Source organism: Cibotium barometz, chromosome 35, assembly GCF_041138505.1.
Source record: "Cibotium barometz isolate CiBa-2024 chromosome 35, ASM4113850v1, whole genome shotgun sequence".
NCBI lineage: Eukaryota > Viridiplantae > Streptophyta > Polypodiopsida > Cyatheales > Cibotiaceae > Cibotium > Cibotium barometz.
The window spans coordinates 17,868,615-17,882,051 of NC_141080.1; positions in this window are offsets into that span (position 1 = coordinate 17,868,615).

Here is a 13,437-nt window from a genome sequence, read left to right on the forward strand (position 1 = left end):
TAAATACCCATAATTTGAATTATGCCAAAAATTCCTCTTTTACCATTTAATTACTTGGATCTCAAATATCATGGAAATTTCTCTTTTTGCATAGAAATAAATTTACCAAAAATTTCTCTTTTACCATTTAAATAATTAGATCTCAAATATCATGGAAATTCCACTTTTTGCATAAAAATATATTTACCAAAAATTACTCTTTTCTCATAATCAATTAATTAAGCATAATTATAAAAAAATTATCTCATGAATATGATGAAATGTAACATACCCATCTTCACTAATAAAGAAATGTTCATGTAATAGATAAATTCATACGTTTTTATGGTATAAAAATCAATGATTTCATTAATTGAGTCATTTCTACTTAGAATCTTCAAATTCTGAGCCCAAATTTGGATTTTGCGTGCGATTTTACCGTATTATAGGATTTTACAGCATCCAAAACAGACACCGGATCAAGCTTATACGCGAATTTCAGTCATTTTAGTTAAAAAGCAACAACCTTTAAACCTTAATAAATGCATGACCGGGCATCCGATTGACGAACGATCTGAACCCCAACGAAAAAAAATTTTGTCCCCCAGGGCGGTCCGGCACGCAAATCGAGACGGGCGTCCCAAATTTGGACACCTTGCCCCAAAATTTGGGCCGTACACACTTACGAGGGTGCCCGTACAATGGCTGCCCAAGAACCAAAGGACGACCGCCCACTGTATGGTCCACACGTACCCCTACGTGGACACCCATGCTGCCCCAGACCAGATAAGGTACATGCGTACCACTCCTTTCCCTAACAACTGGCACCGTACCTTTTCCCTAGAAGCATGCAGGCCACTGATCCATAGCCTTTGACGGTACACCGTCCTTTCGTCCTTGCTTTGCGTAGCGCCCGTACCCTCTCCCCTCACCTATATAAACCTCCGGGGTGCTCCACAGGCAGCACGCAGTTCTGTGTAGCGTATACCCTATTGTATCGTCGTCCATACCGCCGTCTGTCTCTGCGCAGCGTACTTGCTGTCGTACAGTTGCTCCTTGCAGCCGCCTCTCTCACACCCCCTCATTTGCCTCTTTTCAGATAAGCCAAATTTTCCTCCATCCCCCTCTTGCTAGGAGCCAGTGTCCTTAACTCTTCTCCCCCCCGTGTGAAGAGACTTACAGCAGCCCCTCACAGCCCTCTCCACATTTTTAGCCTTAAGGACATCTCACAATCCCCCCCATTCGCGTAGACTTTAATAAGGGTTTTTTGCCTTAAGAAAGGGTTCGCGCGCCATAATCTTTTGCTCATACGGTGAGCAAACAATCTCCGAATTGAGATCCGACTGAAGCGTTTCGATCGCGGCAGCAAGCTCTACAAGGCGACGCCCAAGATGGCCTCTTCTCAGAGACGTCAAAATATTGCCTCAAGAGGAGCACGCAACAACGAGATTGGGGAAGATGCTCCCAATGCGGCTCCAGCCCTCCCTTTTCAAGCTCCTCAAGGAAATGGTGGCCAGGTTAGCTTGGTTATTCTTTTTTAGAAGAGTTTTTCCTTAAAATTAGTGTTAATAAATGTGTATCTTTTCCTTTATAAATAACAACATAAAATTGTATGAAGTTACAGATTATGTGATGCTGCATTTAGTAAATTGCGTTGAAATTGTTATCTTTACGAATTGTGTAATGCTATATTCAATAAATTGCATTGAAATTGTTGTCTTTAAAGAGTGTAAGTTTTTTTTTTGGCTTCAACGCTAACTCCGTTCCGTGCTTGTGTAGCCGGGCGGCGTCGTTAGAAAATGCCCGGGAATAGCCTAAGGTATCCCTCATACCATTGGGAGAATAAGGATCGCCGATTGAGGCGAGAGATTATGAGTGCAACAACAGAGGACGACAAGGCAACTCTTTTGTCCCCCGCTCGTATGCTGCTTCTTCGAGAGAAGGCCCTCTGTGTTTTGAGTGCAATGAGTCGGGACACTTTAGAGCCAACTGTCCCAAGATGGCAACATCATTTCCTCAAGGTAGCAGAGGAAATCAAGGCCGTGGAACCCCTATCCACCAAGGTGCAAGAGGCAGTGGCCGTGGGGCAGAGGCCACGAAGAAGCAGTTGCTAGGACTGCGTGTGTTATAAGTGAAGAATTGACCTCGAAAACGGCTGAAGAAGAGCGTGCCACCGTCCATGCGACAGTAGAACACCAAGGTCCGAATAAACAATTTGGTGTAATCCAAACCCCCGCCACTCATCACGGTAAGCCATTTCCACTTTTGATTGATTGTGGCAGTACCCATTCATTCCTTTCTCCTAGGTGTTTGCAAAAATTAAACTTGGGTCAAAAAATAGCTAGAAGAATGATTGTAGAGTTAGCTAGTGGGAAAGAAGTAGTATCTCGCCACTCTATAGGAAACCTTGATTTTGAGCTGGGTAATGAGCAAACTCATGGTCACTTTAGAGTCTTGCCATTAGGAATTTATGATGGAATCCTTGGGATGGATTGGTTAATTGCAAACAAAGCTAGCATTCATTATAACCAGGGGAGTATCACTTTTGAAAATGAGCATGGCCAAGTAATATCTATTCAGGGGATCACAGGAAAACCTAAATCTAGGGTAGTCAAGGCAAAACATCTTCTCAAGGGAACACGTAAAGGCCAGCAAGTTTTCTTAGTCAAGCTCAACAAAATCATTGAACCTAGTATGGAGACAGAACCCTCTTGGCTCCAAGAATTCTCTGACATCTTCCCTGACGAGCTTACAGGGCTACCGCCTCCTCGAGAAGTCAATCATGAAATCGAGGTGATCCTTGGAGCTCATCCTGTCTCAAAAACGCCCTATAAAATGTCCCTTCCTGAAGCCATCGAACTTAAAGAGCAACTTTCCCAACTCATTGAGCAAGGATTCGTACGCCCCAGTAGCTCTCCTTGGGGGGCACTTGTCCTTTTCCAAAAAAAGAAGGACGGAACTCTCCGCCTCTGCATAGATTATCGAGGACTAAATCAAGTCACTGTCAAGAATAAGTACCCTATCCCTCACATCGACGAACTTCTTGACAGGCTTCATGGGACCAAAGTCTTCTCAAAAATAGACTTGAGGTTTGGTTACTATCAGATCAAAGTCAAGGAAGCAGATATACCCAAGACAGCCTTCAATACCCGTTATGGCCACACTGAGTTTACTGTAATGTCATTCGGGTTAACCAATGCTCCTGCAACCTTCAACCGCCTAATGCAAGATATATTTCGTCCTTACTTGGATGAATTTGTGCTTGTTTTCTTTGATGACATCTTAATATACTCCAAATCAATGGAAGAGCATGAGGAGCATGTGCGTAGAGTTCTGCAATTGCTGTGCAGACACAAACTCTATGCCAAGAAGAGCAAATGTACCTTCTTTACTCATCAAATTGAATATCTTGGATTCATCGTCTCCAAAGATGGCATTTCAGTAGACCCCGCCAAGGTCAAGGATATTCTAGAGTGGCCACCCCCTAAATCAGTTCGTGAAGTTCGTGGGTTTTTGGGAATCACGGGGTGGTATAGGATTTTTATCAAAGGTTATGCCTTGGTAGCTACACCCTTGACGGATATTCTTAAGAAGGATTACAAAATAGTGTGGCCAATCCATCAAAATAGTTTTGATCAGCTCAAGGTCATTATTACTTCTGCCCCAGTCCTGAAACTTCCTGATTTCGCCAAGGAATTTGAAGTGGTAACTGATGCTAGTAGTCTAGCACTTGGTGGTGTCTTAGGCCAAGAAGGAAGACCAGTTGCTTATACTTCCCGCAAGCTGAAGCAATATGAAGCAAATTATGCCACCCATGATTTGGAGCTCTTAGAAGTTGTTCATTGCCTCAAATTATGGAGACATTATCTCTTGGGGGGCAAATTCCAGCTTGTACTGACCACAAAAGTTTAAAGTGGATCTTCACCCATGCGGCAAAGGAGATGGATTGAAATTCTACAAGAATATGACTTTGACATCAAATTTCGCCTTGGGAAAGATAATGTGGTAGCAGATGCACTTAGCCGCAAATCTTTCTTGAGTGCAATTTCAATGCCAAATAATCCCATACTGGTCAAGGTGGAAGAAGTCTCATCTCATGATCCAGATTATCAGAGAATGATGAAGTTAGTAGAAGAAGGGGGAAATTCAGAGAAAGAGAAGAATCTAATCAAGGGATACTCCACTCATGAAGGAAGCCTCTACTTCAATCACAGGCTATGTATCCCTAAGGATCCTGCTTTAAAGAAACTAATCCTCCATGAAGCTCATGATAGTCCTGCTCTGCAGGACACCCAGGCTATGCAAAAACATTAAATGCCATAAGAAGGAGCTTTCATTGGGCAGGATTGAAAAATGATGTCCTTCGGTACTTGAAGCAATGTCTCTCATGCCAAAGGATCAAAGCTGAAAGAGTCAAGATGCCTGAAAAACTTCAACCCTTGGATATTCCCCAAATGAAGTGGGAGTGCATTAGTATGGATTTTGTCACAAGTCTCCCCATTGTTCAAGGAGGATATGACTCCATTCTGGTAGTAGTGGACTTACTTACCAAAGTAGCTCACCTTATACCTGTGAAGAAGACCTTCAAAGCTTTTGATGTTGCTCGAGTATTCATCAAGGAAATCCTCAAACTTTATGGCCTCCCAAAAAGGATAGTAAGTGACAGAGATTCTGACTTCACTTCAAAGTTCTGGCAGTCCTTATTTCAAGCCCTGGGAATTCAACTTTGCTTTAGCACAGACCGATGGCCAGACCGAGAGAGTCAATCAAGTAATTGAAGACATTCTCAGAGCATACTGTGGACGGGAACCAAGAAGGTGGATTCAATACCTTCCTCTGGTAGAATTTGCCTACAATGTGTCTTATCATCAAAGCATAGGAATGTCACCATTCAAAGCACTCTATGGGCAAGAATGCTTGTCTCCTCTAAATTTCTCTGATCCAACCATAAGAGTTAAGGCATCCAGGAGAATGCTCAAAGAAATGGAGGAACAAACCAAGGCAATCCAAAAGGATATTAAAGCTGCCCAAGATCGACAAAAGCATTATGCTGACAACAAGAGGTCTGAAAGGATCTTCAAGGAAGGAGACAGAGTTCTTCTATGAGTGCGACCCAAATGAAGTTCTCTATCACTTGGGAAATATAAGAAGCTCAGCCCTAGGTATTGTGGTCCCTATACAGTTATCAAGTGTCTAGGTAAAAGTGCCTATAAACTCCAACTCCCAGCCCATATCAAAGTTCATAATGTATTTCATGTAAGTTTGTTAAAACCATATGTACCCGTCTCGATCATATTCTTGATGATGAACAAGTTGTAATCCCTACTCAAGGAGTCCTTGAATTACAGCCCAGTAGCATCATAGATTCTAGGGAAAGGCAACTCCGAAATAGAACTCTCGTAGAACATCTAGTACAGTGGAAGGATTACCCTGAAGAGAATGCAACTTGGAAAGATGAAGCTACACTCTTAAAGGATTATCCCGAATTCATGACGAGATGAGGACATCTCGATTTCTTTAAGGGGGGAAGGATGTAACATACCCATCTTCACTAATAAAGAAATGTTCATGTAATAGATAAATTTATGCGTTTTTATGGTATAAAAATAAATGATTTCATTAATTGAGTCATTTCTACTTAGAATCTTCAAATTTTGAGCCCAAATTTGGATTCTACGTGCGATTTTACCCTAGTATAGGATTTTACAGCATCCAAAACGAACACCGGATCAAGCTTATACGTGAATTTCAGTCAGTTAAAAAGCAATGACCTTTAAACCTTAATAAATGCATGACTGGGCATCCGATTGACGAACGGTCTGAACCCCAACGACCTAGAGAAGCTCCCGAACAAAAAAAATATTCGCCCCCGGGGCGGTCCGGCACGCAAATCGAGGCGGGCGTCCCAAATTCGGGCACCCTGTCCCAAAATTTGGGCCGTACACACTTACGAGGGTGCCCGTACGATGGCCGCCTAAGAACCAAAGGACGATCGCCCACTGTATGGTCCACACGTACCCCTACGTGGACACCCATGCTGCCCCAGACCAGATAAGGTACATGCGTACCACTCCTTTCCCTGACAACTGGCACCGTACCTTCCCCCTAGAAGCATGCAGGCCACTAATCCATAGCCTTTGACGGTACACCGTCCTTTTGTCCTTGCTTTGCGCAACGCCCGTACCCTCTCCCCTCACCTATATAAACCTTCGGGGTGCTACACAGGCAGCACGCAGTTTTGTGTAGCGTATACCCTGTTGTACTGCCGTCTGTCTCTACGCAGCGTACTTGCTGTCGTACAGCCGCCCCTTGCAGCCGCCTCTCTGACACCTCCTCATTTGCCTCTTTTCAGATAAGCCAAATTTTCCTCCATCCCCCTCTTGCTAGGAGCCAGTGTCCTTAACTCTTCTCCCCCCGTGTGAAGAGACTTATAGCAGCCCCTCACAGCCCTCTCCATGTTTTTAGCCTTAAGGACATCTCACAATTCCCCCCCCATTTGCGTAGACTTTAATAAGGGTTTTTTTGCCTTAAGAAAGGGTTCGTGCGCCATAATCTTTTGCTTATACGGTGAGCAAACAATCTTCGAATTGAGATTCGACTGAAGCGTTTCGATCGCGGCAGCAAGCTCTACAAGACGACGCCCAAGATGGCCTCTTCTCGGAGATGTCAAAATATTGCCTCAAGAGGAGCACGCAACAACGAGATTGGGGAAGATGCTCCCAATGCGGCTCCAGCCCTCCCTTTTCAAGCTCCTCAAGGAAATGGTGGCCAGGTTAGCTTGGTTATTTTTTTTTAGAAGAGTTTTTCCTTAAAATTAGTGTTAATAAATGTGTATCTTTTCCTTTATAAATAACGACATAAAATTGTATAAAGTTACGGATTATGTGATGCTACATTCAGTAAATTGCGTTGAAATTGTTATCTTTACGAATTGTGTAATGCTATATTCAATAAATTGCATTGAAATTGTTGTCTTTAAAGAGTGCAAGTTTTTTTTTTTGGCTTCAACGCTAACTCCGTTCCATGCTTGTGTAGCCGGGCGGCGTTGTTAGCAAAGCCCGGGAATAGCCCAAGGTATCCCTCATACCATTGGGAGAATAAGGATCGCCGATTGAGGCGAGAGATTATGATGCTGCCTAGTTCTGAGGGCCCAGGCTAGTGCGGTAAATAAGCCCACCCTAGTGTGCAAACATCCCTCTGAGGGACGGGAGGATGGAGCGATGGAGCCTGAGAGGGCGACAGGCTGGCTTGAGTCCTCGCCACAGCGGTCGACGATGAGGTGTATGGTCCCGTAGGGTTTTGCCCAGCATGTAGAGGCTGGAAGGCCGAATTCTAGATCATCGACAGAATAAAATACTTTGCATGTTCCAGCTGCGCTTTTAATTTTGTATTTTCCTTGATTTTTTGCACTAAAGTTTGACTCAAAACAAGATTGTTGTTTTTGAGTGTTTGGTATATCTGACTTCTTACTCCTTGCGGTGCCGCTTTAAGCTTTTTAGGATGACATCCCTGTGTGTTGCTTCTGTTGTTGTTAGATGCTCTTGCAGTGTTTGGTCATGAAGCATATGAGTTGTAAGAAGATGACATTGCCATACTCGCGCTGGTCTTGTTCCCAAATGGGAAGCACTTGTTGCTACTGCCCCTTCCAGAGTGTGGCAAGTGAAAGAGTCCTTCCAAACCTTCCACAGTCTCTTGAAAGAATCTATCATAATCCATATTTTGGAGAAAAGATGTCTTCCAGACCTTCCACAGTCTCTTGAAAGAATCTATCATAATTCATATTATGGAGGAAAGATGTCTCTGCAATCTCCTCTACTTCTTTTAGACGTTGCCTTTTACTGGGACTTGGTGTCTCTTTGGCCCTTTATTACTTCCCTGTATCTAGTTTCCCTTCGAGGAGTCCTACTGGGAGTGATGTGGCTTCTTCTATCCTTGGGGCTCTGCTTCTGGCAACATTTCGTGTTGCAACTCAGTAGGTATATTTGACATTGTATAATTTTTAAGAGGGGAAAGATTTTTTAAAATTAGTTGTGCCAGACTTTGAGGGGGAGTTTGATGATGTATATGTGCTTCCGTCCTCTCTGGAAGTGCTGACAAGCTGAGACTTGCTGCTTCCTGCTGCCCCAGTACTTCTTGGTATGATGCTATTTCTTGGGCTTGCTCGACCTTGATCCTTTGTGTTTCCTCATCAACATTAGGCATAATGCCTCTCATCTTCTTTTCAGTCTTCATCTTTCTCCCTTTCTTCATCTCCTTCAAGATCTCTTTTGTTTCCATCACTATGGCTTGTCCTTCCTGCATTTCTTTAGCGGTAAGTGGTGGTGGTGGTGCTGCCTGTACTGCCAGTTGCATCCTTTCTTCTCGTTTTGGATTGGAAGAGGCCTCTAAGCTATGTGATTCAGCACCTGTGTCATCAAATAAGGTTTGCAGATCTTTGACTGGTGCGCCTTTAGATAAATTTCCATTTCTTTGTGGATGTAATACGCCCAATCATCTGCTTTTTCATTAGGTACTTTGGCTATCCTATTAAGGGGCACCCTGTTATACCTATCTACTAGATTTGCTTGCATTATGAGCGACATTGCTCTGTAGGCCTTTTCTATCACTTCATCCCTAATGTTGTCATACTCGGCCCCATTGGACTTGTAAGAACTTTTCTTCAGCATTGCATCCAGGGGCATCTTTTTGTAATTATGAGTGTATTTTAAGTGGTGGTGGTATTGTAAAGCCTCTCGTATCAATTCTTCACTGATCAAAACCTGCTCTTTGGTGCCAGCCACTCTAGTTACCTTTCCCCTCTTTGTGGCCTTGTCGTATGTCTTGAGGTACTCTACACACAGCTCTGTAGTATCAATGGTTTGGGGTAGACATTATGCCATCCGCCCTAAGCGCACTGCACTCTCTCTAGTTTTTCCTTGACTTCAGCTTCCTCCAAAATTTGTAAGCACTTTTGACTGTGATATTACAGAGCTATCTTTCCATACGTAGTGTGGACCTCTTTGTTGCTTATTATTCCGCCATGGAATACCTGTGCATATTCACCAAAATAGCTCGATTTCGAGTCCCATGTGAGTCTTTTCTTTATGTTCACTGGTGATCCTGTTGCACTGGCTTCTGTCCAACTGCCAGAGTCTCTTTGGCTTCCGGGGGCTAGAGGTAGCTGAGGTTGACATTTATGACATTTGAGAAGAAGGTCAGTATACTAACTAGTGAGAGCATGTGCCATGCCTTGTTGTTTCTTCTTCTTCTTCTTCTTCTTCTTCTTCTTCTTTTTCTTCTTCTTCTTCTTGAAAGTGTCTCAAGGTTAAATTTGATGGAAAGTGTGTTCGTGGTGTGAGCAAATAAGGAGGTATGAATTTAAATTGAGAAGGTGCAATTGTGATAGTACTCTTAAACCACAAGGTCCAAAACCCATAAGGTGGGTAAACACTGTGAAAGTGCAGGGTTTAAAGCCATGAGAAGTGTTTCGGTGAAATGAATAAAACCGTGAAATGGACAAAACCATGAAAGTGCAGATTTTAGTTTTGTGAAAGTTATTCCCGTGAAATGGCTAAACCCGTGAAAGTGTTAGTTCTCCTAGGCTGAGGTCATGAGACAAATGGATTAGTGTAGACAAAAAGAGAGTTAGAGTTTGAGGAGGGGCCGAGGAGTTACTGGCAAAACGAAGATTTCTCCGAGGCTCGCTCAAGGAGTAGTCGCATCTTGTCGGTTGGTTCCTATCTCATTGGCTGCGTTCCTGGATTTCAAACTGGCGCTCCAACTCTTGTATGCGCGAGTCCTTTTGGTGGTGGTGAGAAGATAAAAAATAGTTGTTTCTCGTACCATCCTTGCGGCATCCAGTTCTTCAAATCACCTTGTTGCTACCTCCTGTGCTCGTCTAGCTGCTGCAGCCTTCATTCCTTGAGCCTCTATAATCGTGTGAAGCCTTTCTGTGTGCTTCCGTCCTCTTTGGAGGTGCTGACAAGCTGAGACTTGCTACTTCCTGCTGCCCCAATACTTCTTGGTATGACCCTATTTCTTGGGCTAGCGTGACCTCGATCCTTTGTGTTTCCTCAGCAATGTTAGGCATAATGACTCTCATCTTCTTTTCAATCTGCTTCTTTCTTCCTTTCTTGATTTCCTTCATGATTTCTTTTGTTTCCATCAGTATGGCTTTAGCTTCCTGCATTTCTTTAGCGATAAGTGGTGGTGCTGCTGTCTGTACTGCTGGTTGCATCCTTTCTTCTCTGGTTTTGGATCTAGAAGAGGATGCTAACCTATGTGATTCAACACCTGTGTCATCAAATAAGGGTTGCAGATCTTTGACTAGTGTGCCTTTAGATAATTTTTCATTTCTTTGTGGATGTAATAAGCCCAATCATCTTCTTTTTCCTCATGTACTTTGGCTATCCTATTAAGGGGCACCCTGTTATACCTATCTACTAGCTTTGCTTGCATTATGAGTGACCTTTCTCTATAGGCCTTTTCTATCACTTCATCCTTGATGTTGTCATACTCGGCCCCATTGAAGTTGTAAGAACTTTTCTTCAACATTGCATCCAGGGGCATCTTTTCATAATTATGAGTGTATTTTAAGTGGTGGTGGTATTGTAGAGCCTCTCATATCAATTCTTCTATGATCAAAACCTGCTCTTTGGTGCCATCTGCTTTAGTTACCTTTCCCCTCTTTGTGGCCTTGTCATATGTCTTGAGGTAATCTACGCACAGCTCTATATCAATGGTTCAGGGGAGACATTGTGCCATCCTCCCGAGGCCCACTCTCTCTAGTTTTTCCTTGACTTCAGATTCCTCCAGAATTTCCAAGCACTCGGGACTGTGATATTGCAAAGCTATCTTTCGGTACGCAGTGTGAACCTGTTTTCTTATTATTGCGCCATGGAACGCCTGTGCATATTGACCCATATAGCTCAATTTTTGGCCGCATGTGGGTCTTTTCTTTTTGCTTACTGGTGATCCCGTTGCAGTGGTTTGTGTCATTGCCAGAGTCTCTTCGGCTTCCGGGTTAGAGGTAGCTAGTCTATTGACTAGTGAGAGCATGTGCCATGCCTTGTTGTTTCTTCTTCTTCTTCTTCTTCTTCTTACTCCTCCTGTTTCCAGGTTAGAGGTAGCTGAGGTCAACATCTAGTTTACATGCTCTCACTAGTCTACTGAATTGGTGGGAGCATGTGCCATGCCTTGTTGTTTCTTCTTCTTCTTCTTCTTCTTCTTCTTGAAAATGTCTCAATGTTAGATTTGATGGAAAGTGTGTTTGTGGTGTGAGCAAATAAGGAGGTATGAATTTAAATTGAGAAGGTCCACATCATGATAGTACTATGAGACGACAAGGTCCATAACTCATGAGGTGGGTAAACACCGTGAAAGTGCAGGGTTTAGAGCCGTGAGAAATGTTTCTGTGAAATCGCTAAAACAATGAAATGGACAAAACCATGAAAGTGCAGGTTTTAGTTCCCTAAAAGTTGTTCCCCTGAAATGGCTAAACCCGTGAACGTGTTAGTTCTCCTAGACTCAGGTCATCCAACAGATTGATATAATTTTGGAGTAAAGAGAGGATTAGTGTAGACAAAAAGTAAGCGTTTGAGGATGGGCCCGAGGAGTTACTGGCAATGAACCTATCTCTGAGGCACGCTTAAGGAGTAGTTGCATCTCATTGGTTGGTTCTTGTCGTTAGCTACATTCCTAGATTTCCAATCGGCACTCCAACTCTTGTATGCGCAAGTCCCTGGTGGTGAGAAGATCGGAAATAGTTGTTTCTCGTACCATCCTTGCAGCATCCAATTCTTCAAATTGCCTTGTTGCTGCCTCCTGTGCTCGTTTGGCTTGCAACATCCATTCCTTGAGTCTCTATAATCCTGTTAAGTCTTTCTCTAGCCAAGGCTTGAGTTGCTTGGAGCTATTGTGTTATTTTCATCATTGCTTCTTTGTGTGTATCCATCATCTTTTGCATTTCTAATTTGTTGTGCTGATGGTCTCATTAAGGGCTCGTATTTTTTTTTTTTGCATTTGCTGTGTTGCTTGTTCTCTTTCTTGTTGGAGTTGGAGCACTCTTTGTTCTGCTTCTTTCAAACTTGAGGATAGTGAATTTGTTCTCCTTCTTTCAAACTTGAGGATAGTCTTCCTTGTAGTTCTTCTTCCTTGGCTTGGGAGGGCTGTTGTAGCTCCTATAGCTGTTTAGCGTGGATAGTTGATTGTTCCTTGTTATGTGCTACTTTCCTTTGAATTTTCTCCTTTGTTGTTTTAGTTGCGCTTTCAATTCTGTATGTTCCTTGAATTTTTGCACTAAAGTTTGACTCAAAACAAGATTGTTGTTTTTGAGTGTTTGGTATGTGACTTCTTGCTCCTCAATGTTTAAGCTTTTTAGGATGACATCCCTGTGTTTTGCTTCTGCTATTGTTAGATGGTCTTGCAGTGTTTAAACTTGATTGGTAGCCTCCTAGACTTGCTTCCATAGCGTTGCATTTTGGTCATGAAGCATATGAGTTGTAAGAAGATGACATCGCCATACTGGCTGCTCTTGTTGCCCAAGGGAAGCACTTGTTGCTGTTGGCCCTTCCAGTCTAAGTGCAAGAGTCCTTCTAGGCCTTCTCTAATTTTTTGGTGCTAATGGTCTCATTCAGAGCTCGTATGTTTCTTCATTTGCTCTGTTTCTTTGTTCTCTTTCTTGTTGGAGTTGGAGCACTCTTTGTTCTTCTTCTTTCAAACTTGAGGATAGTGAATTTAGTCTTCCTTGTAGTTCTTCTTCCTTGGCTTGGGAGGTATGTTGTAGCTCTTGTAGCTGTTTAGCCTAGATAGCTGCTTGTTCCTTGTTATGTGCTACTTCCCTTTGAATATTCTCCTTTGCATGTTCTAGTTGCACTTTCAATTCTGTATTTTCCTTGATTTTGTGCACTAAAGTTTGACTCAAAACAAGATTGTTGTCTTCCAGTGTTTGGTATCTGACTTCTTGCTTCTCGCCCACGGCGGCAGCCTTTAAGCTTTTTAGGATGGCATCCCTGTGTGTTGCTTATGTTGTTGTTAGATGCTCTTGCATTGTTCTAACTTGATTGGTAGCCTCTTGGACCTGCTTCCATAGCATTGCATTTCGTTCATGAAGCATATGACTTGTAAGAAGATGACATCGCCATACTTGCTGCTCTTGTTCCCCAAGGGAAGCACTTGTTGCTACTGCCCCTTCCAGTCCAGAGTGTGGCAACAAGTGCAAGAGTCCTTACAGGCCTTCTCTAATTTCTTGGTGATGATGGTCTCATTGAGAGCTCGTATTTTTTTCTGCATTTGCTCTGTTGCTTTGTTCTCTTTCTTGTTGGAGTTGGAGCACCCTTTGTTCTGCTTCTTTCAAACTTGAGGATAGTGAATTTAGTCTTCCTTGTAGTTCTTCTTCCTTGGCTTGGGAGGTATGTTGTAGCTCCTGTAGCTGTTTAGCTTGGATAGCTGCTTTTTCCTTGTTATATGCTACTTTCCTTT